Here is a 27,895-nt window from a genome sequence, read left to right on the forward strand (position 1 = left end):
GGGAGAAGCAGACTCTCCACTGAGTGCAGAGCCCAATGCGGGGCTCAATCCCAGGACCCCGAGATCATGACCTGAGCTAAAGTTGGACACTTAACCGACTGAGCCACCCAGGCACCCCTCACAGAGTTCTTTTCTACATAGAAAAATATAAGAGATGACAGTCACAGAAACTGTCATCTCAGGAGAAATAGAGGAGGGTGGAGACTGGGGGAAGTGACCCATTCTAAGGCACAGAGGACCTCACCGCGGAGTGGCCAGTGTAAGTGGCAAGTGACAACTCAAGTTGGCGCGAGTAGAGGCATGTGGTTAGCCAGGCAGTTCAAGTGTTCGCTATCTAGGGCTCAAGAGTCTTAAGGGAAGAGTCCATCTCAGAGGGCCGTTTTTAAACAGGTGTCCAAGACCACCAGCTGTCATCTCTTCTGGGCAGATTTCGGGCATCCAGTATTCATTTTGCATGTGATATACTGATGCCCCCTTGTTTCTGTCTCATTGGATATCAGTACTGAGCTCAACAAAACACTTCCTTTGCATGCTCTGACACACACACACACACACACACACACACACACACACACACACACACACACACACACGGTGGAGATTGGGGAGCAACAGCCTGTAGAGCGGTTAAGAAGAGCACCTGGAGATTCAGCCCAGACCTGAATGTAGGTTCCAACTCACTAGCTAAGTGACCTCAGGTAAGATATTTTGCCTCTCTGTATGCATCTCACTTCCCCTAACTATAAAATGGGAATAAATAAGCTAGGGTCCCAGGGTGGCTATGAAGAATGAAGGAGATACCCTAAAAAGCTTCTCATATGCCACCTGTCACAATGGCACGTGAAAGCCATTCCGATGCATAAGTAGTATTACTCTTTTCATTCTTGTTATCATATGAAAATACCTTTTTTTATTTTTTAAATTTTATTTAAGTTCAATTAATTAACATACAGTGACGAAAATACCTTTTAGAGAAAGGTCGGGGAGAGCTCAGATCTTGAGAAGAGCAGGTGCCCATGTTTGGGGTACCTGGCAGCAGAGGGCAGATGATAGAAAAGATGACTTGAGGGGTGCCTGGCTGGCTCAGTCAGAAAAGCATGCAAGTCTTGATACTGGCGCTGAGTTCAAGCCCCACGTTGGGCCTAGAGCTTAGTTAAAAAATTAAAAAATAAAACTCTTATTTAAAACAAACACGTGATTTCACATAAAATGAGGATGCTTTGTCTTCTTTGCTGCCTCAATAATGTATGGCCAGCATCCTGACTCCCTGCAGCAGAAAATCATCACCGTTTAATGATAAAGTGCCAGGGTACTTATAGCATTAGTATCACTGATTGAAGGGCTTGTTCTTATCATCATAAATGTCAAGATCCTGATGATTTTTTTAAACTCCACAAACATCTCTTACCTGCCTTATGCCAAGGAGGAAGAAAGCATCTAGAATAAGAAAGCAGAATTAAAAAAAAAAAAAAAAGGGAGAGCAGAAAGACGAGATTTTTCCCCCCAGTCAGTCCTAATCCTAATAATTTCCTTTGCTTTAATTGCAGTTTTGTTTGGTCTCTCTCATTGATTTCCCCCGTTGAAATACATAATGAAATGCTACACATCTTCATGGTGAGCTCTATTGCAGGGGAGCTGCTCATTAGTTCACTTGAGGTCATGGGTATATTTGTATCTAATTTACATGGCAGATATCACAGAGACATTTCAAATTGGATGGAGACATCAACCACCAGCCCCAGTCAGATGGCTACAGAAATGGAAGAAGAAATGAAACCTGCATTTGCTTTTGCCTGTTCTTTTGCCTATTGATTCCTTCGTGTACACTTATCCCCAAATGAGTCTCTAAAATAACAGCAGTAGGCAAAATCATTTTAAAATACATTGGGAAATATTCTTATGCTACTGCCCTTTATATAAGGAAGGGGCCAAGAAGGACTGCGAAGAGACAGACTTTCTCTTTCCATAGAATCCAGCAAGCATCTCTGAGGAATAAAATGACCTCCAGCTTGCTGGTCAGTGACAGAATTCCTTCACTGAATTTAATCAGTGGGTCATATTCCTCCCATCTTCCCACAAGAATACCTCTGTGCTGTAGGACTTCATCATGAAGACCACTGTTCCTTGCGATCTCTCTGGTCCCTGACAACCTGACATTCCCATGCTTTTCATTATAAATGTGCAGATGAATTCTCATAGTGGGGGAAAGCCCTTTCAATGAGATTTCCGAGTTTACGACTTTTAGGAAGAAAGGAGTCAAGCTGGTAGGCAGGCCTGAATCTACACCAAAAGGGCTGCTGAGAATTTTACAGCACTTTTCTTGACTTGGAGATTTCTTCTCCCTGCCCCTCACTTCCCCTCACACTAAATGGAAATAAACTTACTGTCACCGGTAAAGCCAAGCAACTCCCTGATTAGATGACCTTCCAGGTCTTTCCTCATCACTTCAAGTGAAATGTTATCTTTTTTTTTTTTTTTTTGAATGGAGCATGTTATCTTTATTTTTAACTTCAAGATCAGATCACAATACAACACCCAGCCAGACTGGGCCCTTTATTACATAGCACAATGTTTGAGCCTCTGGAAAATCAGGGTGGACTCCCTGAGGAGTAGCCAGAGATCTTCTAGGTAATCAGTAGTATACCCTCGACTTGTCTAGCCAAGGGAGGTAGAGCAGGGTGGGGGATGAGGAAACTTTGCCCCAAAGAGTATCATATTATTTGGTCCAACCCCGTTTACTGTGCAGTCCGAGAAAACGAGGCCCAGAGGAGAGAGTTCACATGGTTAAGGTCATGCAGCAAGTTAGTGGAAGACTGATAACAATCAAGGATTAACAACAACAACAATAGCTAACATTTCTCAAGCATTTGCCATGGGTCAAGTCCTGTCTCAGGAGCTGGTCATCTGCTTTCTGACGGTTTCTTTGTCAAAACATCCAACAGTAAGTTGATTTATATATACCAGAAATCAATATAAGTTACTCTTATCAAAGTATGGAAGTTATGAACCTTTTAAACTTCAACTTGAGAAGGAGGACGATATTTCTGAATTATCCAATTGTCCAATGAGGCCTTGACACAATATTTTAAGACTGGTTGTTATTGGGGCACCTGGGTGGCTCAGTTGGTTGAGTGTCCAACTCTTGATTTTAGCTCAGGTCGTGAGCTCAGGGTCCTGGGATCGAGCCCCGCATCGGGCTCTGTGCTGGGTGTGCAGCCTGCTTGGGATTCTCTCCCTCTCCCTCTCCCTCTGTCCCTCCCCCGGCTTGTGTACTCCCTCCCCGCCTCAATCAATCATCAAAAAGACTGGTATTATAACAGTAATACATGAACTTGATCAAGGGAAAGAGAGAAGGGAGACAAAGATTTTTGGTTTCCTACTTCCTCTCTGTACTTCTCAACAATCGTCCCACTCCTTAGAGGTAATCATTTTTAAAAGTTTCTTGTGTTTCCTTCAGAAAGAAACTGGATGTACAGGTATCGACATTTATGTATGTTCTTTTACATATACAAATTCTACTCTACTCCTAAGATTTCGTACTTTATATTGATTAGACATTTCTCCATATCAACAAACATAGACAATTTATTTAAATGGCTGCATTAAGTATTCCATTACATGGGTGCACTGTAATTTATTTCAACAGCCCCCTTTTATAGAATTGTAGGCTATTTCCAGTTTGTTAATTTTTTTGCTATTATAAATGATGTAATGAATTACATGTATATGTTTATATCATATATGCAATTATCTATAAGAAAAATTACTAAAAGTGGAATTTCTGAGTCAAAGAGTACTCATCCTTTTAATTTTCATAGATCCTGCCAGATAATCCTATAAAAAGACCACTCAGCTTACTCTCTTACCAACAGTGTATGAGAATATCTGTTTTCCTACACTGTGGTTGACACTGGCACTTTATCCAACTTCTCAATATTTGACAATCTGATGAGGAAAATAAATACTATCTCAGTATTATTTTCATTTGAATGACCTTAATTGTGAACGAGATTGAGCGTCTTTTCTATCTTTATTATCAATGAATTCATATTTGGGTTTTTTTCCTTTTTTTAACTTAAATTCAATTAATTAACATATAATGTATTATTGGTTTCAGAGGTAGAGGTCAGTGATTCATCAGTCTTATATAACACCCAGTGCTCATTACATCACGGGCCCTCGGTAATGTCCATTACCCAGTTACCCCATCCCCCCACCCACCTCCCCTCCAGGAATCCTCAGTTTGTTTCCTATGATTGAGACTCTCTTATGGTTTATCTCCCTCTCTGATTTCATCTTGTTTTATTTTTTCCTCTCCTCCCCTATGGATCCTCTGTTTTGTTTCTTAAATTCCACATATCAGTGAGATCATATGATAATTATCTTTCTCTGATTGACTTTTTTCACTTAGCATAATACCCTCTAGTTCCATCCACATCGTTGCAAATGGCAAGATTTCATTTTTTGATGTCTGAGTTGTATTCCACATATTTTTTTCTGTGAACTGTCTGTTCATAACCTTTACTTAGCATTTTCTATTGAATTCTTTTACTTTTTCATATTGATTTTTTTTAAGTTTTATTTTTTTAAGTAATCTCTACACCCAACATGGGGCTTGAACTCACAACCCCGAGATCAAGAGATGCATGTTCTAAGCCAGCCAGGCACCCCTTCACGTTGATTTCTAAGAACTCTTTGTATGGTTACAAATATAGCCTTTCGTTTTATGCATTGCAAATATTTTTCCCATTTACTGGACTTTCAAAAACATTGTTTATGGTATCTTTTGTCATGCAGAAATTTCATATTTTTGAATAGTCAAAGTTATTGATCTACAATTTCTGGAGATGTATCCATATTTCTGTGTATCTGCCTACCTCTCAGTCTATCTAAATTTCCCTGTCAAGTTAGTCTCTAGAGAATATTGGATACACTGGCTTATATAGTAAAGATAATGAATGGAATCTTTATTTTAAAAGTTAAGTGGCTTGCTTTGTGGGGAAAAAAACATGTGAAAATTCATAAGAGATTTCATAATCAGGACAACAATCCAGAGTTTACTGCTGTAATTCTTTGTTTGGACATCATTAAATTGTAGTTCAGTGCTTAGTGCTGGAACCATTAGAGGGGAGAAACTCTATGTGTCTTGGTGCCATACAACATACTAAGCAGTATTAAGAACTTCCGCCTATGTTACAAACCAATCTCCTGTGAGATAGGTATAATTATGCTCACTTTTAAGATGCAGAAATTAAGGCACAGAAGTTAAATAACGTGCCTGAGCTTACACAGTTACTAAGGTTTTTGGACAAAAAAACAAAGAGTTTTTCTGATTCCAAGTCTAGTGGTCTTTCCAGCAGACCACAGTCAACAAATACTTGAGTATGTGTATAGATTTATTTTTTTAAGTGTATTCTTTTAAGCAATCTCTACACCCAACGTGGGGCTCGAACCCATGACCCTGAGATCAAGAGTCACACGTTCTTCCAACTGAATCAGCCAGGTGCCCTAAATATTTGAGTATATTGCATAAGAAAGCTGTGAACAGAGAGCTGAGATAAATTAAACAAGACCCTGCCCTTAATAAACTTTCAGTCTAATAGGAAAATATACATATAAACCACAAATTACAAATACAAGCATAAAGGTAAAAGAAAAAAATGGATTTTGACTTTGGGGATTAAGAAAAGTCTTCATGGAAAAGGAATCATCTAAACCAAGTACGAGAGAATGTGTAGAGAGAGAACCAGTGGAGGGCAGAAGAAAAAGCCATCCCAGGCAAGAAAAACACAGCATTAGTAAAGGTCCCGGGGTGATACATAGCCAGACCAAAGGCTGCACTGTAAAGTAAGGTTGGGCTGGTGAGCTGGACCTTGAATACCATGCAAAGAACTTTGGGTTTGTTTTCTGTTTCTGGGGAAAAATGAAATTTCTCATCATCTAATTTTTATTTTGTGATGACATATAATCATTTTTTGGTAACCAAGAGTCTGTTAATCTGTGTGTTAAGAAAACATGTTGCAAATATATAAAATGGCCTTGCGGGGCACCTGGGTGGCTCAGTCGTTAAGTGTCTGCCTTCAGCTCAGGTCCTGATCCCAGGGTCCTGGGATCGAGCCCCGCGTCGAGCTCCCTGCTTGTGTTCCCTCTCCCACTCCCCCTGCTTGTGTTCCTTCTCTCGCTCTGTCTCTCTCTGTCAAATAAATAAATAAAATCTTTAAAAAAAAAAAAAGGCCTCACAAAAATGATGGAAACAACTATGGAGAAACACCACTTTCCATATCTACAGGATTCTGAACTTTCAAGTGCTTGCACAAAATTTCATTCCTTTCAGAAAATAATAACTAACCCTTGAAGGCTGGATTATTATCTCCACTTCACAGATCAGGAAACTGAGGCATAGAGAGGTTACATAATCGGCCAAGGTCAAACTCAGGTTTCAACCTTAGGCAGTCTGGCCCTTCACCACTGTTAACCAGAGTCTGTGCCCTTAACCACTGTTTTATGCTATCTACTTATGAACCACTGCAGGGGCTTGCCTCCCACATGGTTGACATATGGCCTGGCCAGCCTCTGCTTACATGTTGCTACTGGTAAGGCCATACTGTTCTGGCAGAGCTGAGGTCTTCTGAAAGTATTGCCTTATATTGCATCCAATCCTACCTCCCTATACCTTTGAGGCAAACATTTGGAGCCAGTTAGCAAATTCCACCACCCTTACTTAACCCCACTGTGGTAAGCAGAATGGTCCACCAAAGATGTCAATTCTCTAATCCTTGGAACATGTGAATATGTTATGTTACATGGCAAGAGGCAAAAGGGACTTTGCAGATGAAAGTGGGGTTAAGGACCTTAAAATCAGGGAGATTAGCGTGGATTAACCAAGTGGGGCCAATCTAATCACATGAGCCCTTAAAACGCAGAGAACATTCTCCAGCTGGAAGCAAGAGAGATGCAACAGAAAAAATCAGAAAGACTCAAAGCTTGGGAGGGACTCAACCAGCTATTGCTGAATGGAGGCCACACAGATAGCAGGAGAAGGAATGAGGGCAACATTTAGGACCAAAGACTGGCCCCAGCTGAGAGATAGCAAAGAAATTGGGTCCTCAACCCTACAACCACAAGGGACGGGATTCAGTCAACACCTGAATGAGCTTGGAAACAGACTCTTCCCAAGAGCCTCCTATAAGGAATAGAGCCCTGTCAACACCTTGATTTTGGCCTTGTGAGGCACTGTGAGAACCCAGTCAGGTCTACCCAAACTTCTGGCCTCCACAACTGTAAGACAATAAATGGTTGTTGTGTTAAGCCACCAAGTTTACAGTAATTTATCATGGCAGCAATAGAATGCAAATACGATCTCCAATCTTCTCAATCTCTTCATGTATTCCTGACACCACAGGGTTTCCATCCTCTCACTATCAGTCTACCTCATTGGATCATACTCTAATTTGTCTATGATGCCTTGAAAAAGGCAATGCTCATTGTCACCACCTGAGCCCACTGGTGGATTTTTAGCATCACTAAGAGGAGGACAAACCAGCCATTGTGCACCTCCTGGGGATGCAATAGAAAGTACACTGTAGGACCCATGAACTAGTCTTGCCAAAAATGTCTATAAACTGCATCTAATCAACACTTTAGAGTTAGTGCCAAGTGAATAGGAAATCTGGGGGATAGAGGAACAAGTTAAATGGCACCACAAGAAAGCAATCAGAAAATCTAGACTGTAAGACAGGACAACTGACTTTTTTTTTTTTTTTTGAGAAGGAGTAATTGAGGGGAGATTGCTCTAGTTTAGACAAGATTTGAGAGACATTTCAAACAAATGTAGTGAACCTTGACTGGATGCTACTTCTAGCAAAACAAAAGTCTCAAGGCAACCTGGGAAATTTGAATACGGACTGGATATTAGGTGATAAGACAGAATTATTGTTAATGAGGTAGGTGTGATAATACTATCATGGTTACATAAGGAAATGCCCATGTGTTTTAGAGACACATACTGAAGTATTCAGGGATGAAATGACAGGAGGTCTGGAATGTGCTTTAAAATACCCAAGAAGGATGCCTGGGTAGCTCAGTCAGTTAAGCATCCAACTTTTGGTCATGATCTCAGGGTTGTGAGATTGAGCCCCACATCAGGTTCCGCACTCAGCAGAGAGTCTGCTTAAGATTCTCACTCTCCCTCTGCCCTTCCCCCTGCTCATGCTCTCTCATAAATAAATAAACAAACAAACAAATACCCAAGACAGCTAAATGAGGCTAGATTAAGCAAGTAGCAAAATGTTAATGATTGTTGAATTTGAGAGAGGGGTAAATGAGTATTCATATTACTCTCTCTACTTTTGCGTATGTTTGAAAGTTTTCATAATATGAATGTTCTTTAAAATGTGATGCCCACAACACACTAGTTGAGCTTGTCTCTGAAGAGTTAGCAGGGCCATCACCATCCTGACCTGGACCGTGCATCTCTATTAATATGGCTTATGTGCTTCCTAGGGTTTTAACAGCTATATTACAGTACTAACATGACCAAAACAGTGTTCCCCTTCATACCAACAAGTTCAATCTTTCCCCAATCTGTACTTTCACGATCCTCTGAATTTAAAAGAACACTTTACACTTCCATTGGTTAAATATAATCTTACAAATTTCAATCAGTTGTCTCAACCTGTCAAAATTTCTATAGTGCTCTTTAGATTTATCACATATATAAATTTACTAAGCATACTTTTTATGACATTTTTCCAAGTATTGACACATAGTTGAATAGAATATGGTCAAGGACAAAGCCCTGTGGCTCTCCACTAAATATCTTCCTCCAATAAAGAACATTTTCTAGAGAAATGTAATTAATATCTTACATTGAAATTTAGAGATAAGTTTATAGACTACAACATGCCTTCACATACCTCAACAAATTTAAACTTCACATCGAGCCTGTGAGTTGTCCTATTTTATAGATGAATAAACCAAAACTCAAAGAAATTAAGAACTTTTCCTGAGGTGATTGGACAACATTTAGAAGAGGTGAAGAGAAAAGATATGTAAAGAGCACAGAGGTGTGTAAATGTATGAAGGCAAGATAACCTGAGATGTAATTAAGCAATTAAAGATGAGAAGATAGATAAACAAACGTAGAGATTCAGACCCCTGGGTGGAAGAAAGGAGTCGGTGGGAAAGAGGTAGGTCAGTTCTTTGTGCTAGCCAGCAGGGGGCACAGAACATTCAGAAATCAATTTCCTCATCTGTAAAATGGGGTTAAGATCCAGACTTGCAAATTTCTTTTTTTTTTTTAAGATTTATTTATTTGAGAGAGAGAGAGAGAGAGAGAGAGAGTGCACGCGCGTGCACACACACACACCGGGGGAGGGGCAGAGGGATAAGCAGACTTCCTGCTGAGTATGGAGCCCCACATGGGGCTGGATCTCCCGATCCTGAGATCTGGACCTGAGCCAAAATCTGGAGTCCGATGCTCAACCGACTGAGCCACCCAGGTGCCCCTGGACTTGCAAGTTTCTTAACAGGACTAGATGAGATCTTGTATTGAAAGCATGTGGCATCTGTGCTTGACCTGTGGTAGGCACTCAGTAAGTGTTACTTCCCTCTTCTCAGCCCAGTACCTTGACACCTCCAGTGCACCAGAATCAGACCACCTTTTTCTAAAGCTCTTAACCACAACACTATAAGAGTATAATCCACCACTTTCCCGATTGTCAAATTGAGTAACAAGTTGGGAGTGGGTTTAAGATAATTCTCGGAGCTTGTGCTATCGACCACAGACTTTGTTCATCTTACGTTTCTTCCCATTTTCCTCTCGTGACTATTTTTCCTCTGTCTCCACCTGGCCCCTTCCCAACGGTTTGCAGCATTTCCAAGGCCATCAGAGTATGTACTTCAGGTGCCCTTTAATAATAGTAGTATCTTTTTATTTCATGTTTACGGTGATTAAAGCTTTTTTTTCTGATTATTTCCTCATTTGATTCTCATAACTTGATTCATGGAGGTGAAACAGGCAGACCAGTGGTCTGACCCACCATTGAACAGATAAAGAAACTGAGACTCAAAGAGGTACGTGACTTACCGGAAGTCACACAGCAAGTAAATAGCAGAACCGGAACTAGAACTGAGGTTGTCTGACTAAATCCTCCTGTACTTCAAATAAGGCACCAAGCCATTGATTGTGCATCCAAAGCGATGCCTCAGAAGCCAAAAGTGTGCCACTGAAAGCTACACCACAACCATTTTCCCCTAGATAATGATCATCATCTTCCAGGAGGAACATCTGTGTCATGCATTGGTGGACACATTCCTATCGGAAAGCCACAAACATCTGAGATGCAAAATGCAACTGTTCTACCCGATAGATGGATAATCATTTTGGAGAAGGCTGTTTCCATCGTCATTAGAAATCTAAAACTTTTTCTGTGCTTATAAAAAAATGGTGCTCTGAGGGGCGCCTGGCTGGCTCAGTCGGTTAAGCGTCTGCCTTCAGCTCAGGTCATGATCCCAGGATCCCAGGATCGAGCCCCGCATCGGGCTCCCTGCTCCGTGGGAAGCCTGCTTCTCCCTCTCCCTCTGCCCCTCCCCCCCACTTGTGTTCTCTCTCCCACTCGTGTTCTCTCTCGCTCGCTCTGCTCTCTCTCTCAAATAAATAATCTTTTTTTAAAATGGTGCTCTGAATATTCTTTTCTTTCACCCTTTGTGCCATGTGCATTCTGCAGATTTTCTTCTTTAACCTTTTCTCTAAAAGGACCTCTACAGAAGTTAATGTCTAGAGTGAGATTTGCTTTCAAGATATGAATAAAGAAGGATAGTCTTGGGCCCTTTAGGTCAGTCCATCAAGTATAAAATCCAATTATCTTCTGACAAAAATTTGCTCAGCATATCCATTCATATTAATAGGGAAAATAAAAATATGGATACATGAACCAATATTTAATCTTTCCTGGCTTTATTTTCTTTTGTCATAATGATTAACTATTTATTGGAATAAAATAACTCTGAGATCATTGCATGTGGATATAATATGCTCAAACAAAATATTTTTACTAGTATACTACCTAGTTAAAAAAATTGTGAATAACATTGAGTTTTATTTGAAGGAATAGAACAAGTATTAAGAGATCAAAAATATTTGTGCAAATTCTCCATTAAATGGCTGTGGTATTTGGTAGTTTGATAAGGCCCTCTCCACACAACAAAATAGAGTAAAAAGCAGACCTGTATATGCATGAAAATTTTAGCACATGGTGAAGGTAGCACTGAAAATCATCGGGGGTGGGGGGATGGGCTTTTCAGGAAATGGTGTAAGGACAATTGGCTATTCATCTGAGAAAATAAAATAGTTAGAGCCCTATCTCATACCAAATGCAGAACTAAATTCCAGATGGTTTAAAGAATTAAATATCAATGAAAAATATTTAATATTATATGAAAATATAGGAGAATAGGTTCATATTCTTGAGGTGGGAAAGGCCTCTAAAGCAAGGCAAAAATTCCTAAGTCATAAAATACAAAATAAGCAAAGCTCATCACATAAAACTTAAGTTTTGTACAGGAGCACCTGGTTGGCTCAGTCCATAAAGCATGTGAATCTAGATCTCAGGGTTGTGACTTCAAGCCCCACCTTGGGCATAGAGCTTACTTTAAAAAAAAAAAAACAACTTTCGTACATAAGAAGACACAATAAGCAAAGTCAAAAGGCAAGTGGCAGAACCATCAAATATATTTGCAACATACATAAAAAAATTGATATCTGGAGTATAAAAAGAATTTCAATGAATCAATAAGGAACAAAAAATAAATGATATGAATAAGCAATTCACAGAAAAGAAAACCCAAATGGCCAATAAACATATGAAAAAAATGCCCAAACTCACTCATAATCAGAACTTTTTAAAAAAATATTTTATTTTTAAGTAATCTCTACACCCTACATGGGGCTTGAACTCACAACCCCGAGATCAAGAGTTGCATGCTCCACAGACTAAGCCAGCCGGGCACCCCAATCAGAACATTTGTAAATAAAATAATAAGAGACTAATTTTTATACTCATCAAATTGGGAACCATTAAAAATTTATAATATCCATTTTAAACTAAAGCTGTAAGGAAAGAGCATCCAGAAACTATTGGTGGTAATATCAACTGATTCAGCCACTTTGGAGGGAAATATGGCAGTATTTTAGACATGTGTACCCCACAATCCAACAATTCCATTTCCACCTAGTTACCCTAGGGAAATATTGACATGCATGTGCTTTAGGAAGGTTGCCCAGCATGTTCATTGAAACCTGATTAACAAGAATATACAAACTGGAAACAATCTATATACCCATCAGTGTAGAGGTGGTTAAATAAACTGGTACATTCACACAATGGAATACTATACAGCAGTTTAAAAGGATCAAGTTTGGTTGGTTTTTTTTTTTCCTACTTATTTCACTTAGCATTATCCCTTCCAGATCCATCCATGTTGTTGCAAATGGCAAACTTTCCTTCTTTTTGTGGCTGAATAATATTCCATTGTGTATATATACACAATATACCTCTTGTTTATCCATTCGTCTGTTGATGGACACTTAGGCTACTTCCATAATTTGGCTATTGTAAATAATGCTGTAATAAACACAGAGGTGCATATATCTTTACAAATTAGTGTTTCAAATTCTTTGGGTAAACACTCAGTAGTGGAATTACTGGATCATATGGTAATTCTATTTTTAATTTTTTGAGGAAACTCCATACTGTTTTCTACAGTGGCTGCACCAATTTGTATTCCTACCAATAGTGCAAAAGCGTTTCTTTTTTTCCACATCCTCACCAACACTTGTTGTTTCTTGTGTTTTTGATTTTAGCCATTGTGACAGGTGTGAGGTGACATCTCATTGTGGTTTTGATTTGCATTTCTCTGATGATGAGGGATATTGAGCATCTTTTCATGTGTCTGTTAGCTATATGTACATCTTCCTTGGAGAAATGTCTGTTCATGTCTTCTGCCCATTTTTTAATTGAATTATTTGTGGGTTTTTTGGTATTGAGTTGTAGGAGTTCTTTATGTATTTTGGACACTAACCCTTTATGGGATATGCCATTTGCAAACATCTTCTCCCATTCCGTAGGTTGTCATTTAGTTTTGTCGGTTGTTTCTTTTGCTGTGCACAAGCTTTTTATTTGGAAGTAGTCCCAATTGTTTATTTTTGCTTTTGTTTCCCTTGCCTCGGGAGACATATCTATAAAGATGTTGTTATGGCCAATGTCAGAGAAATCACTGCCTGTGCTCTCTTCTAGGATTTTTATGCTTTCAGGTCTCACATTTAGGTCTTTAATCCATTTTGAATTTATTTTTGTGTATGGTCTGGGAAAGTGGTCCAGTTTCATTCTTCTGCATGTTGCTGTCCAGTTTTCCCAACACCATTTGTTGAAGAGACTGTTTCCCATTGCATATTCTTGCCTCCCCTGTCATAGATTAATTGACCATAAAGATGTGGGCTTATTTCTGGGCTCTCAATTCTGTTCCATTGATCTATGTTTGTATTTTTGTGGCAGTGCCATACTGTTTTGATTACTGTAGCTTCGTAGTATATCTCGTTACCTGGGATTGTGATGCCTCCAGTTTTGTTCTTTCTCAAGATCACTTTGGCTATTCGGGGCCTTTTGTGGTTCCATACAAATTTTAAGATTATTTGTTCTAGTTCAATGAAAAATACTGTTGGTATTTTGACAGGGATTACATTAAGTCTGTAGATAGCTTTGGGTAGTATGGACATGTTAACAATATTTGTTATTCCAATCTGTGCACACGAAATATCTTTCCATTTGTTTGTGATGTCTTCAATTTCTTTCATCCGTGTTTTATAGTTTACAGAGTAAAGGTCTTTCACCTCCTTGGCTAAATTGACTCCTATGTACTTTACTATTTTTGATGCAATATTGTTAAAAGGAAGAAGAATGTAGATCTACATGCAGCAACACAGAAAGATATCTAGAACATATTGTTAGATTAAAAAGCCATATACTATAAAATACATAGAAAACAGTTGCTTTTATATAAAAAGTTACTATATGTGTATGTGTACATACATACTATTTTGTAAATGCAGAGAAGACTTTCTGGATGGAGACATAAGCAACTGTGAGCGTGATCACCTCTGGAGAATGGGTTTGAAACAGAGTCTAAAGGTAACATGGATATTACCAGAATCCTTTTATGGTGAGAATGTTTTCATTTGGTGGTTATATAATTTTTTTAAACGATAAAAGCCCTCACTGCAAATGATAGTATGACCCCCTAAGGAGGTATGCCTCCACGTTCTTCCCCAGCTGAGAATAGCTGAATTGAAAGGGGAAGGAAAGGGCGCCTGGGTGGCTTAGTTGGTTAAGCGTCTGCCTTCGGCTCAGGTCATGATCCCAGGATCCTGGGATCGAGTCCCGCATTGGGCTCCCTGCTCCTTGGGAGCCTGCTTCTCCCTCTGCTTCTCTCTCTCTCTCTCCTCCTCTGTCTCTCATGAATGAATAAATAAATAAATAAATCCTCTCTCTCTGGCAAATAAATAAATAAAATCTTTACATAAATAAATAAATAAATAAATAAATAAATAAATAAATAAATAAGAAAGGGGAAGGAAGAAGAGCCCCTATGGATACTGGAAGCCTAGAATCCTTTCTTCATAATGAAGTACAATGGCTTAGAATACAGTATCTTTTCTAGCCTGCTCCTTTAGGTTAGGCAGGACACTGGTTCAAGTAGACCCTAGTGTAAAAACGCAAATGTGTCACCCACCAGGGAATAAGTAGAGGGCAGAGACCATGTCTGTCTTAGTCATCCTGGTGTCCCTGATTTAGTACAGTCCTTGGTACCTGGATTTTGTTTGCTGGAAAATAGCTCTACTCTATATGTCTGTCCCCTCGTTTCTTGCCACAGACTGTTTTGTTCCAGCTCTAGCACATTTATTTCAACAGATATTTATAAGGTCCATCCTACGTGCCTGGCACTGTCCACTAAATATTTGTATGTAAATGTCATGTGACTAGATGAAAGAAACCTTATAGGCATCCATTAACACAATAGCATCCAAGTGTGTTCATTTGTAAGCTTAGTTAGCTGAGTGACAGCACAGGAACGTGGTGCAGCACACAGGGATCGAGGGAAAGAGACCTGAGCGACCCACCCTGGGAGGCCACAAGAGGAGGGACGGCGGCCTGAGGGCAAGACCTTTTCTAGCACCTCATTAGTGACCCCAGGAGCAGAGTAACACATACTCCTTCGTGGAAGTCTACATTCGACAACTTACTGAACACTTACTCTGGCTTCATGCCTTGGTCCCCACTTTCAGGACAGCATATGGGTAGGGGGTGGAACGGAACAAGTGTGGACTCGGAGTAGGGTTCTAAGTATTTCCAGTTGGGCAAGCCCAGGCCGGGTGCCTGAACCCTCTGAGCCTCAGTGAAATGAAATGCCTGCCGCCTCCGATAGAGTTATTCTGTAGTTTGAAAACACTCTCTTGTAAAATGCCTGGTACTTAGTAGGTGTTAAGGAATTGATCATTATAATTACTATTGACCTAACAGCCTTAAAAACCTTACATCCTAGCTGGGGTGGAGGTGAGAAAGGGGGAAAGATCCTGAGATCATTACCTCTATTGCAGGGCAGGGTGAAGTATAAGTTGCAGACCAGAGGAAAATATAATTTCCAACTAACCGTGGGGTTGGGGAGGGCTTCGCAGAGAACATGCCATTTCCAATTGGGCCTGAGAGGGTGAGGAGAACTCCCACAGGTAGGAGGGGGAAGGTATGTGCCTGAGCACTCTCCTGCCCTAGAAACACAAAGGTATTCCTGTACCAGACACAGAATGGAATTGGTTAGCGTGATAAAGAAAAGGAGGAAGACACAGTTAAGATTATGTCTCTATAACACCAAACATACATTTTGGCAGCGAATAAATGGATCATCATGAATCACTTGTTTTATCCAGACTCAAGCAAAGAAAATAAAAAAAGAATTGGAGCTGAGTATCAGTACCAAATCATTTTACTAGAAAGATGGTTTTGATTGTCTCACAATCTCCAAAGGAAAAGAAAAGAATCTTTTGCTTGAGCATTCCATTAACTAAAAAATATCTTGGATGCATTTGAATCCTTTGATTGCTCCATTGAAAGAAAAGTCTTAAAACAGGAACGGAGAACATTCCGTTGGAAATTGTGCTGGCAGTCTAGACAGTGGCCCTGCCCATACACATTTCGACATGGTGTCCCACGACATAATCGAAATCTTTCTGCACAACGGGACTTTGTACTACATAATGGCTCATACCCTGTTTTGTGGGTATGCACTGCCCCACTGGATTTCAGGCTCTCTGAGGTCAGTAATACTGTCATCTGCCTCAGGACTGAGCACCATCCTTTTTTTTTTTTTTTAGATTTTATTATTTATTTTTATTTATTTACTTATTTACTTATTTATTTAATTTATTTATTTACGGAGAGAGAGCATGAGTGGATGGGGGGAGTCAGAGGGAGAGGGAGAGAGAGAGAGAGAATCTCAAGCAGACTCCGCACTGAGCACAGAGCCCGACACGGTGCTTGATTTCAGGATGCTGAGCACACGACCTGAGCCGAAATCAATAGTCAGACACTCAACTGCCTGAGCCCCCACGTGTCCCAGGATTGAGCACTATCCTAGGCACAAGAGTCTCCTTAGCTTGGGTTTCTCGACTCAGTCGTCTCCCCAGGACTTCTAAGTCTTTGTTAGTAGGTGATAAATTTCAATGAACACGGTGCCCATGTTGGCTCATGTGTAATTGTTTTCTGGGTTGCTGGTTTTAGCCCCTGAGTTTAAAATTGCCAGATGGACAACAAACAGTATCAATTTTTGGCTCCTCTATGCTATGCAATGGCAGGTTTTCCTCTAAGACCCAGAGAGGAGTGAAAATATGGAATTTGAGCAAATTCCTAGGGGCACAGTACTCCAGAGTCTTCTTGACCAAACTCAAGAAGGGGGGTGGGGGTTGCTGTATATGGTGAGAGTTGGATCATGCAGAAGCTCTTCTGCAGCCCTGAATCAAGCAAGGTTCTGCTTTGAGGCATGGTACTAACCTGTGAGCACTGGAGAGAAACCCAGCTCCCCTTCTGCCTGAAAGGGTGGTCTACGGTGTCCTGCAGGCCCTCACCAGCCCTTGGCTCCTGAGAGGGCCCAGTGGGGTCCCTGAACATTCCAGGAATCCAATCAATGGGGGAATCAAAGAGTGTGGCTTCGAGGAGGGGCAGGGTGTGACTTGTCTTGTTGTACAAGACCATCTTTTAGCCTCCCTGCTTCTTTTCCAAAAGGTTGACTGTACCTTTGCTTAACTGGAAATATGTCGCCTGGGAGGTTGTTAAAAATGAAGAACCACAGGTTTCCCCTTGAACAAGATTCCCGGGAGATCCATACGCACAGTCAAGTTTGAGAATCATTGCGTGAAGTCCTCAGAGACCCAGTTTACCTGCGCTCCACTCTGGAGACCTCAAACCGGTGAAAGCCCATCCCTGTGGGTTTTCAGAAGCAAGGGGCACCAACTTGAGGGAGCCAGCTGCGGCCCCAGGTTCTGGATACCAACCCAGGGGAGGTAAGGGCACCCAAAGACAGGCCTCCCAGAATCCCCCAGAGCCTCTCCATCTGGGCTCCCCTCCTGGGCCTTGGAGCCCCGCACTCCACAGCTGGAGCTCATTACCACGCCCCTCTCCAGTTCACGGCTCAAAGGCCTCGTTCTGGGGTCTGGAGGCGGGTCTGCGACTCGGCAGCAGAGGAGGCCGGGCCCTGCACAGTGCCACTGGGCCCTGGCCCAGGAACCTTTGAAAGCAAGTTTTCAAATCCTTAAGAGAATGAAAATGAAAGACAAGCCGTGAGAGAGGAGCACAGCCCCCCACCAGCCGGTGTCCTGAAGGTGCTCGGTGGCGCATTAATGGCGCATTCTGCTCGCAGCGAGAAGGACGCACTTGAGCCGCGCAGCTCTCCCGCTCACTGAGGGCAAAGAGGAACCCCGCGGCTGGGGAACATTCATGAGCTTCCACCGCTTCCCGAGACGCTGATCTGTCTCTCAGAGGTCCCATAAGCATTTTGTGAGCCCAAGGTTGCCATGGCGGCTGCTTTTGTGTGGAATAACAAACTACTCTATAAACTTGGGGCAAATCTGCATAAATTATGTCTGGTATCTGGATCCCGGGCTCTCAAAATTACACACCCTGTTGTGTAATTGAGGAAACATGCTTGGACACAGAGCGATGGGGTATGGACATGCGTTCAGCCAGGAAAGAGGCTTCTCAGGTAGTTTCACCAAGTGGCCTATTGATTGCCCTCTGGCTAAACAGCCACTGATTGGCCCCCCACACCTTGGCTGGAAGGATTTTGCAGGCCTTGTCGGACAAAGGCTGTGATGAGGAGCACTTGGTATTTTTCAGATAATCCAGAGCACCACCGAGGAAGCATGTTTCCATTTGGAGGCACAGAAATATAATACTCTCCTTTTATGCATGTTCAGTCCATATTTGTGTCAGAATGATTTTTTTTTAAGATTTTATTTATTTATTTGACAGAGAGGGACACAGCGAGAGAGGGAACACAAGCAGGGGGAGAGGGAGAGGGAGAAGCAGGCTTCCCCACGGAGCAGGGAGCCCGATGCGGGGCTCGATCCCAGGACCCCGGGATCATGACCTGAGCCGAAGGCAGATGCTTAATGACTGAGCCACCCAGGCACCCCCAGAATGATGTTTTAATGTTAAAATAAAGCCCCACTATATTGTTTCTCTTTTATCTCTTGCCCCTCAGAGCCACAACATTCCATGGAATCCAGAATTATATTATCACAGCCCAACTTCCTTTTGTTCGGGCAGAACACATTGCAGTTCTCTGGAAATAGTGCAATATTGTCAGCGCCAAGCTCCTCCCCCCGTGTAACCCCCACCCTTTTTTGGTGTCATAACTTTTCATGAAGAGTTGCACTGGGACAGAATGTGTGTATGTAGCTAGTTTGCAGCCTTTGCGAAAGGGGTTTGAAGAGTGCCTCACCCATCTGTCATCTCCCCAAGGCTCCTTGCTTTATCTATGTTGATGACCAGGATATGACATTTTCACAGAGGCCGGATGACCACCTTCCAGTTCTCACAGAGCAACACCGTGTTATGCTGCACTTTTTTCCCCTGATGTCCAAGTTAACACCTAAGCCATGAACATTTTACTCCCTTCTGGAAATGCAGCCAACCCACGATCCACACAGAGGCAACCTCCAGCTGGGAAAGCCACTCTTGTCTCAGAGTATGACGATGAGTCATGAGAGCTTACAAATGGCAAAACCAGGTGTCTGGGTTTCCAGATGATACTTAAGGATCACCCTCACATCACTGGGACTTGAGGGGGTTTGAGCTCCAGCTCGGGACCAACTGCAACAGGGAAAGTGTGCAGGCGTTTCTGATTTTCCTGTTGCATTCTTTCAGACAGCCAACTTTTACAGAGGGTAGCCACATGATCGGAGCTTGGGATTTCACTTGGCCACAAGCCATCAGCACTAACACATGTGAAGGACTCCCAGCACCTCCACTGGGCATGAGAGCTTTTTCAGGCTCTGTGATGTCTGCTTCTCAAGCATCTGAGAGTGAAAGAGAAAAGAAGAGGGAGCTGAACTCCAACAAGTGCCCACTCACACACAGGTAGGAGATTCTGGAAGCAGGCCAGGCTCAAGCATTAGATAAGTTCCCTAGGGCAGCAGGCTCTGATCCCTGCTGGTCCCAACTCCACCCCTCCAACACCTAGGTCAGCCTCCAAGCCACGGGCAAAGGAACTTGACCCTGGGACTGACCACTGGTCACCCCCAGCAAAGCTTGGGAAAGTTCCTGAGCCATTTCTCTGTATGTGAGGCTAAGTTCGTCGATTAGAAGTTTCTAATGATAAGCAAATGATAATGAACCAGTCTTGCCCCTTCTCCTGTCATAGTGGCATTTGCTAACTGGAGGGTCAGCCCACTTTCCAGTCCATAAAGGCAAAGGAGATCTGAGGTCTGGTCACTGCCACTCTGGCTAACCTTTGGCAGGTCTTTCTCTGTGGCTCAGTGTTCCCCTTTGTACAAGAAGGAAGTTGGATCAGATGACCTCCAAGGCCAAGTCCCACTCTGATATCACATGAATCTGTGGGGCACACACTGGCTTGATGGCTAGGTTGGCCCAGATTGTCATCAGAAGCTTCCCTCTCTTTCTGCCATGTGCCCACCTCAGACCAGCTTGCTGTAGTATGAGAGAAGACTCGACAAATAGGCTGGTGGCAGCAAAAAGCAGCGAGCTCAGCCCACACAGCAAGAACACTTGCCACCACATGGTATTTTCTCAGCTAAACAGATTCCAGACACATCTGCACAGCACCTAAGACACAAATCGACAAGCAAACACACAGACTTTATGGGTGGCCCTCTCATGATGTTCAAAAGAACTCTAGGATATAAAATCACCAGGTCTATCTCCACTCCCACCCCCTGAAAGGCACGGGGTGCCCTTTAACACCAGACCCCACCTTGCTTGCAATAGCCCACCGGCCCAGGCTTCAGACAGCTCGTACCCTAAAATCAGCTCGGTTCTGCCCCCTAGGTCCTAGGTCTCCTTGGTCCCAGGCTAGGGTACGAATTTTCTCCCAGCCAAAGCCTCTCTGAAACAGCTGTGTGTGTAGAGCCCACCGACGGGGAGCCAAGATCTAGAGTCTGCTTCTAGCATGTCACTGTTAGGCTGGCTCACCTTTGGCTCAGGCATGAAGGAGGGGCATAAGAACCCTGACCTCGAACTCACGAGGCAGGGGTTCTAGTTCCACCTCGGCCACTTAGTTCCACTTATGAGCTGTGGTTGTCCAATCTGTTCAGATGGCAAAGGACTCGGAAGTCATGGGGACCTTTGTGAAGCACCATAAAGTAGTGACAACCATTTCTGGCAGCAAAATCTTTGGGCTTTATTTTGCACGTGCATGTCTTTGTATCAAAATAACAATAATGACAACGATAATATCAGTACCTGAAACACTGCTAAGAAACTGCATATTATTTCTGAGTTTTCTCGTCTACTCCTGTGCTGGCTCCTTGCTCATTTTGTCATCTACAAGAAATCGTCCATACAAGGCCTTCCCTGGTCCATTCCTCCCACCCACCCCATCACCAGTCCCCCACTTGTTATGCCAGTCATTCTGGCTTTCTTTAAGTTCCTAGAACATTCCAAACATGCTCCCTCCTCAGGGCCTTTGCACTTGCTGCTTTCTCTGCCTGGAATTATCCTCTCTTTCACTTCTTTAAGATCAAGTGTCAATTTCTCAGTAGGGCTCTCCCTGGCTTCCTCACCAGATACTCCAAACCCCCTCCACACTTCCTATCCCCTCAGCCTGTTTGCTCATTTATCTTTCTCCTTAGCCCTCATCATTGACATACCATCTATTTCACCTATTTATCTTATTTATCATCCCTGCCCCCCACTGGAACGTAAGCTCCTTGTGGGTAGGGATTTCTGTTTGCCTTTTCTTTTGCTGCTGTTTTCCCAGTGCCAAGAACAGTGCCTGGTACAGAGAAGGCACTCAGAAGCTGTTTTCGATGAGGGAATAAATGGTAGCAGGCACCAAATGTCTAATAATTATTTATGGAAGAAAACTTTATTATTGAAAAAAAAATATCAGCAATCTGCAAATGGGTAAAGGCGTCCATTACTGTCAAAGAGCAGTGACACTTCAGCCCAGCTCTAGAAACTCTAGCGATCCTGAGGTGAGTTTGGAGCCCTGGGTGTAAGTGTTCTCTCTCCATATTGTGTGTTCCGACTTGGATTGGCTAATCCTGTCAGCTATATTCCCACTCACTAATCTACACTTCTGTCTGGAAACATCCAGTGATCCGTCAGAGCAGAGTCCCCTGGAGATAAAAGTAACCACAGAGAATGTTTCCTGAGCACCAGGCTCTGTGCTTGAACACAGTTCTGGCACCATCAGCAAAGCTCACGACTACCCTCTGAGATGAGCTGTTTTATCCCTGTTTCTCAAGTGAGGAAAGAGCCTCACTCAATGAGTGAGGTTGTCTCGCCCAAGTACAGCGGGTAGAAATGGCGAGCCTTCTTCTCTGGGTCTTAAACACTAAGCTCCACCTTACTGCTCTCCTATCTCTTGTCTGTCTTCTTCCCGCTGTTGAAAATCCTCTCCTTAGCCCCACCCCCCAAGCCTGTTGGGGGAGGGGGGAATTAAATTATGTAGATGCGACCACAATGAGGACACGTTCACAGCAGCCTACAGTCCATTTCTCCGCATGAACAGAAGTAACAAGGCTGGTGCGAATGATTACAAGTCAGACAGAAAAAAAAAAAAAAACAAAACCAAAAAAACAAACAAACCTGTGTTCAAATTCCGACTCAGTCAATTTATGGGAGCAAATTACAGAATTTGAGCCTCAATTTCCTCAAGTTTAAACAAGAAGGATACTACACACTTCACAGCAGTGTGTGTGTGTGTGTGTGTGTGTGTGTGTGTGTGTGTGTGTGTGTGTGTGTGTGTGTGTGGCAGGGGAGAACTCTTACCTTGAGGGAAGGTCTGCTTTTCTCTTGTATTCATTTGCTTCAAGAAGCGGAGCTGACCTAAAAAAAATGTCAGACTTCTTAAAAATGAGGAAGATCCAGAAATCCATTCTGTTGTAATGAAGAATACTTCGTGGGTCCCTTCTTTTTGATAAACAACAAATGACCATTGAGATCCTAATTGTGCTGACCTTAGATCAGATTGGCTAATCAAAATCAACATTGTGAAAAGCAACTCATGTCAATTACAGATGAAAAAAAAAAAAGGATTAAACCCCCTTCAGAATCTGTTCTATGAAAGATATGTTTCAAAATTTTTTAAGTTTCATTTTGTTGCCATGGTACCACCATTCCCAACTATTTCCAGGTCTCTTGAAATACTCAGTAGAGTCAAGTACATCCTATGATATCCAGTTGTCTCCCCAGGCTTATTTAAAAGTATCAGTGTAGGGGCGCCTGGGTGGCTCAGTCAGTTAAGTGTCCGACTCTTGATTTCAGCTCAGGTCATGATCTCAGGGTCATGGGATCAAGCCCCGAGTTGGGCTCTGCACTGGGCGTGGAGCAGGCTTAAGTGTCTCTCTCTCCCTCTGCCCTTCCTTAAAAAAGTAAATAAATAAAAATTAAAAAAAAATAAAAGCATCATTCTATAAATGCAACTCGATGTTTACAGGCTTCTGAAGATTAATACTGAAATGAAAATATTTAGCAAAATGCCTATCCATAGAGAATGCCATAATAATAATGCTTTGAATGTATCCAGTGCCTTTGTTCTGAGCCGCCCAAAGGGCTCCGCGAGCATTATCTCATTAATCACATAGCACATTCCTAAGCTAGGGTATCATGATGTAGCTGGCGAGCCGTGTCAGCAGTTCCATTCTGGAAACCATATACCATTACTAGACGACGACTGGAGCAAAATGAAATGATATAAGGGAAACACACCCAGTGTGCTGGTCCTACTAATAAGCACGTTCTCTATTAGAGTGTTTTCCCAGGATTACACCTCCTATTTTCTCTGTTCCCAATGCAGGTATGAGGAAAGAATGCTTTCATTTTCATTGGTAGTGCCAAGTAGAGTGGAAACAGCAGCGAGCTGAGGTCGGGAGGCGTGCTCCTTGTGCAGGCCCTGCCTTTAACTTGCTGAGCGTCCTACTGTGTGTTCTCTCCCTCTCTGGACTGAAGTTTCCTTGCCTGGAAAGAGAGAGGGTTGAATGAACCAGCACATTTTATGCGATCCTGGGAATGAAATACCACCAAACAATGAGAATCCTCTTCCTGTTTCGTACCAGTCTTCCACACAGCTATCTGCCAGATTGCATGGGACCAATTTTAAAAGTCCCTACTCCCATGTTCACAGCAGCACTGTCCACAATAGACAGTAGGTGGGAGCAACCCAAGTGTCCACTGACAGATGGATAAAGTGTGGTCTATCCCTACAAGGGAATATTATTCAGCCTCAAAAAGGAGGGAAATTCTGACACCTGCTACAGTGGGGATGAACCCTGAGGACATTATGCTCAGTGGAATGAGGAGTCATAAAGAATAAATATTTTATGGTTGCACTTATGTGAACTATCTAAAATAGACAAATTCCTATAGACAGAAAATCCAACAATGGTCCCCCGGGGCTGGGGGTGGGGGGGAATGGGAGTTACTGTGTAATGGGGACTGAGTTTCAGTTTTGCAACATGAGAAAGGTCTGGAGATGGATGGTGTTGGTGGTTGCACAACAACGTGAGTGTACTCAATACCACTTAACAACGGCAAAGATGGGGGCACATGGCGGGCTCAGCTGGAGGCACATGTGACTCTTGATCTCGGGGTTGTGAGTTCGAGCCCATGTTGGGCATAGAGATTACTTAAAAAAAAAAAAGAAAACAATGGTTAAGACGGTCATTTTTGCATTACGTGTATTTTACCACAATTATAAAAAGAAAAAGAAAAAATTTTAAGTCCCTCTGTTTGAAAATAGTAGGGCTAGTAAAATCCTTTCCAGGTCTGAAGTAGATCTATGTGACTCTAAAGAAAAAAAAGAATGGTATTTTAACCAAGAAGAAAGTGATTCCTTAAATTTCACTTTGTTACTCCTGGAAAATTGAGTCAGTGTCTATGGATAGCAAGGAAAAACCCTCTTTCTCCATATTTTCAAGTGGGTTCGTGTTCACAGAAAACCGCCCCCCGAAGATTTGCAGAAAAGGTTCTTGGTCAGCGCTGACTTTCTTGCAGAGGGCCAGTGGGCCCAGGGATGTCTTTCACATCCAAGTGACCAGTGAGTCAAGTTGGAAGGGCCCAGGGCGAGCCGCTATTTTTCCCAAAGTTGTTACGTTGGAGGATAAGGAGAGTAAGGCAGGTAAAAACGGGTTTGTACCTAACATGCTTGAAGGCTAACGTGGCTTATAGCTCTCTTGACGTAAGCTTGCCTTTGGGGGACACTTGAGCTAAGGAGACAATGTGAGTGGTGCTAGAAAGCTAAAGCTCTCCCTTTAGTCCTCGTCTCTTCTCCCACATTGGAAAAAACTTACAAATAATGCCCACTGCAAAAGGAGGAAACTGTCACAAAAATCTAGGCCTAGTTGTGGCTGGGGTGGAGAAGGGGGATGGTCCATAACGGAAACTTGGAGAAAGGGAAGGAGAGCATATAGAAGGGACAAAAGTGTTAGCCTTTTCCTCAGGGTAGGAGGGGGCCAGGTTTCCAGGGTCTTCAGAGTCAAGCTTTCGCGTTGGGGGGTTGGTCGACAAAGGGCCCTGTAGTAATGTACTTCCTCCAAGGGGAAGGCTAAAGGTTGCCATGGGAACCTTGCCTCTGTATCTCTCCGACTTGGATGAATGTGTAAAAGTTGCCTAGGTGGAGATTTGGTATTAATCACTAAATATCCTATAGGAGAGGATTTGAGGAATTCTCTTGAGCAGATGCATCAAAACAGAGCTAATTTCTCACTGAAAGCTGACAGTGTGAAGGCTCAACTTCACTACGCCTCAGTTTCGTCATGAAAGAAGGATAACGAATCTTCCCTTACGGGGTTGTGTCGGCGGCGCCTTCCCCAACCTGGACACGCCAAGGAGGAAGTACTGTGTCCTGCCTCTAGGAGCGATATAGAGCTTCCCCAAGGGGTTTGGTATCTGATTGTCCATATAGTTACAGAGACAAGCTCATGGACATATTCTTTCACAGATTCTGAAAGCAGGATGGGAATTCTGACCCCCTTCATTTGACAGGTAAAAGTTCTGAGGTCAAGTGCCTTGCCCAAGGTCACACAGCTACAAAGTGGTTGGAGCTGGGATTCAGTCCCAAATCCATCTGACTCCAAGTTCAGTGCTCCTTCCTCCCTACCAATTAGGTACAAGAAGAAACGAGCCCCAAAAAGAGGCCTCTCTACCTTATGAGTCCAGGAAGGAAGAGCTAATTAAAAAAAAAAAAAATGCCTGTGTTGGCATCTGCACACAAGCACAGCGTGGTTGCGAGCAGACGTTCTCAAGATTTCCAGATCAATTTCACACCATTTTCCTAAAAAGCACAGTTATTACTAAAATGGTGGGTGAATTGGATCAAATAAAGCAGGAAAAAAAATATCTCTGTAGTCAGCTGGATTCGTCTAGGTAATCTTAAAGACAATTCCCTCCCACACCCCTGTTTTGGGCTTCTGTACTTTGATTAAAAAGAAAAGGTCTCCCTTTAGATATTTGCACATCTCAGGACAATGCCCTCCTAATACCTCCAAAGGCTCACAACAAGACCAACCAGAAAATCTGTATAAAATTGCATACAATTGGCTCCATGATAAGAAACGCTTGTTTAATGTGATTTGTTTTCTTCTTAAATAAAAAGAACCTATCTTTATCCATCAACCAGTCTGAAAAACAGACCGCCATTGCTTATTCTGTTTTGCTATTTCTCTACACTTTAAAATATGCCATTCCTTTCCCAGGGCAAATCAAAGGTTTTCTACAAAATCCTTCACGGCTAAAGTAAAGCCTTGGTTATACATCTTTCTATTCTCTGATGATTAGGGCTGTGTTTTTGTTATGGTAAATAAGTATCTCATAGAAGTTCAGAAGGTCGTTTGCAAAGTCTCTGAGGAAAATAGTCTCTTCCTAACCTTTATTTTAGACCTCTGTGCTTCTTTTCTCCAGGAATCCTTGCACCAAGATAGCTTTGTAACAAAACTGGATGAGTTGGGACTAACTCTTAAGTAAATGAGTGGCCTTTTCAAGAAGATACTCTTGTTGGAGGAGAAAGATGTTCTGCACAATTAATGTTTGCAAGAGGGTCATTGAGTAGGTCACATTTTAACTGGTGGCAATATATCACTCAACATCCAATGGCAAGCTGATGAAAGCATTTGATTGGCCTCAGCCATATGAACCCAAAGCCAGGAATTTCTGAACCTTGCAAGGAGAGAGGAACAGTGGGGGACAGACTCTAAAACAGCTGTAAAATGTGGCAGCTCTAAACCTCCAGCAATTCCACCCTTTTACAACAGAGAGCGAGACGAGCAAGTACCTTTCAGGCAGCCACGCTTCCTAAGTCTGTTGGCCAAAAGAAGGTTCCTGTGTACAGTAGGAGAGACTCAGACATTTTAACCTATTCTGTACCTGAGCTGATTCAAGTTGTTCAGAGCCTCAGTAAAGCTGGATCAGTTGGCCCCCCACCTACCACCCCCATACCCCCCACCCCCACCCCACCCCCACCGCACACTGACTCTCACAGAAAGATAAAAATCAGGCCAACAGGAGGACGCACACTTGCCAGACATCAGAGCTAGAAGGGAACTTCTCCATTTTTCAGCTGAGGAAGCCGAGGCCCCCAGAGGTGACTTGCCAAAGCGCGCACAGGCTTCCTCCTAACTCCAGATATCTAATACATGGCCAGTTTGGGGCCCCATTTCCAAAAGGAAAATGCCAAGACTCTTGGTTTGATGTTAAAACTAATTCTCTCTCTCTACCCACATCATAGTTCACTTGGGAGGAGCTGCATGAAAGCAGTCTCGCCACCCCCCACCCGCCCCAACCCCCACCCCAGAATCCCCAGCTTAACAGTTCCTGTTTTCTCACTATGCCCTTCCAGCTTTCGCTGTCTCCTCCCCTCCATGAGGGTAGGTCCAATTACTTGGTAGCCCACTTAGCATAGCAAAGAGCCGCAGTCCGAAACGTTGTGTGGAAAAACCAGAGGGCCCCCAGTTGATGCTTTGTTCCTCCCAGCTGTGCTTACTTCCCAAGCAAAGCTGCCATCCCCACTGCGGTGGCTTCCCCCAGGGTCGGGGTCAGGCCCGGGGGTACTATTATGACATAATTTTGCATTGTACCTCAAGGCAAACACTGTAACCAAAGAGAAAGCCTAC

The sequence above is a fragment of the Zalophus californianus genome, chromosome X (genome assembly GCF_009762305.2).
Source record: "Zalophus californianus isolate mZalCal1 chromosome X, mZalCal1.pri.v2, whole genome shotgun sequence".
In the NCBI taxonomy this organism is placed as follows: domain Eukaryota; kingdom Metazoa; phylum Chordata; class Mammalia; order Carnivora; family Otariidae; genus Zalophus; species Zalophus californianus.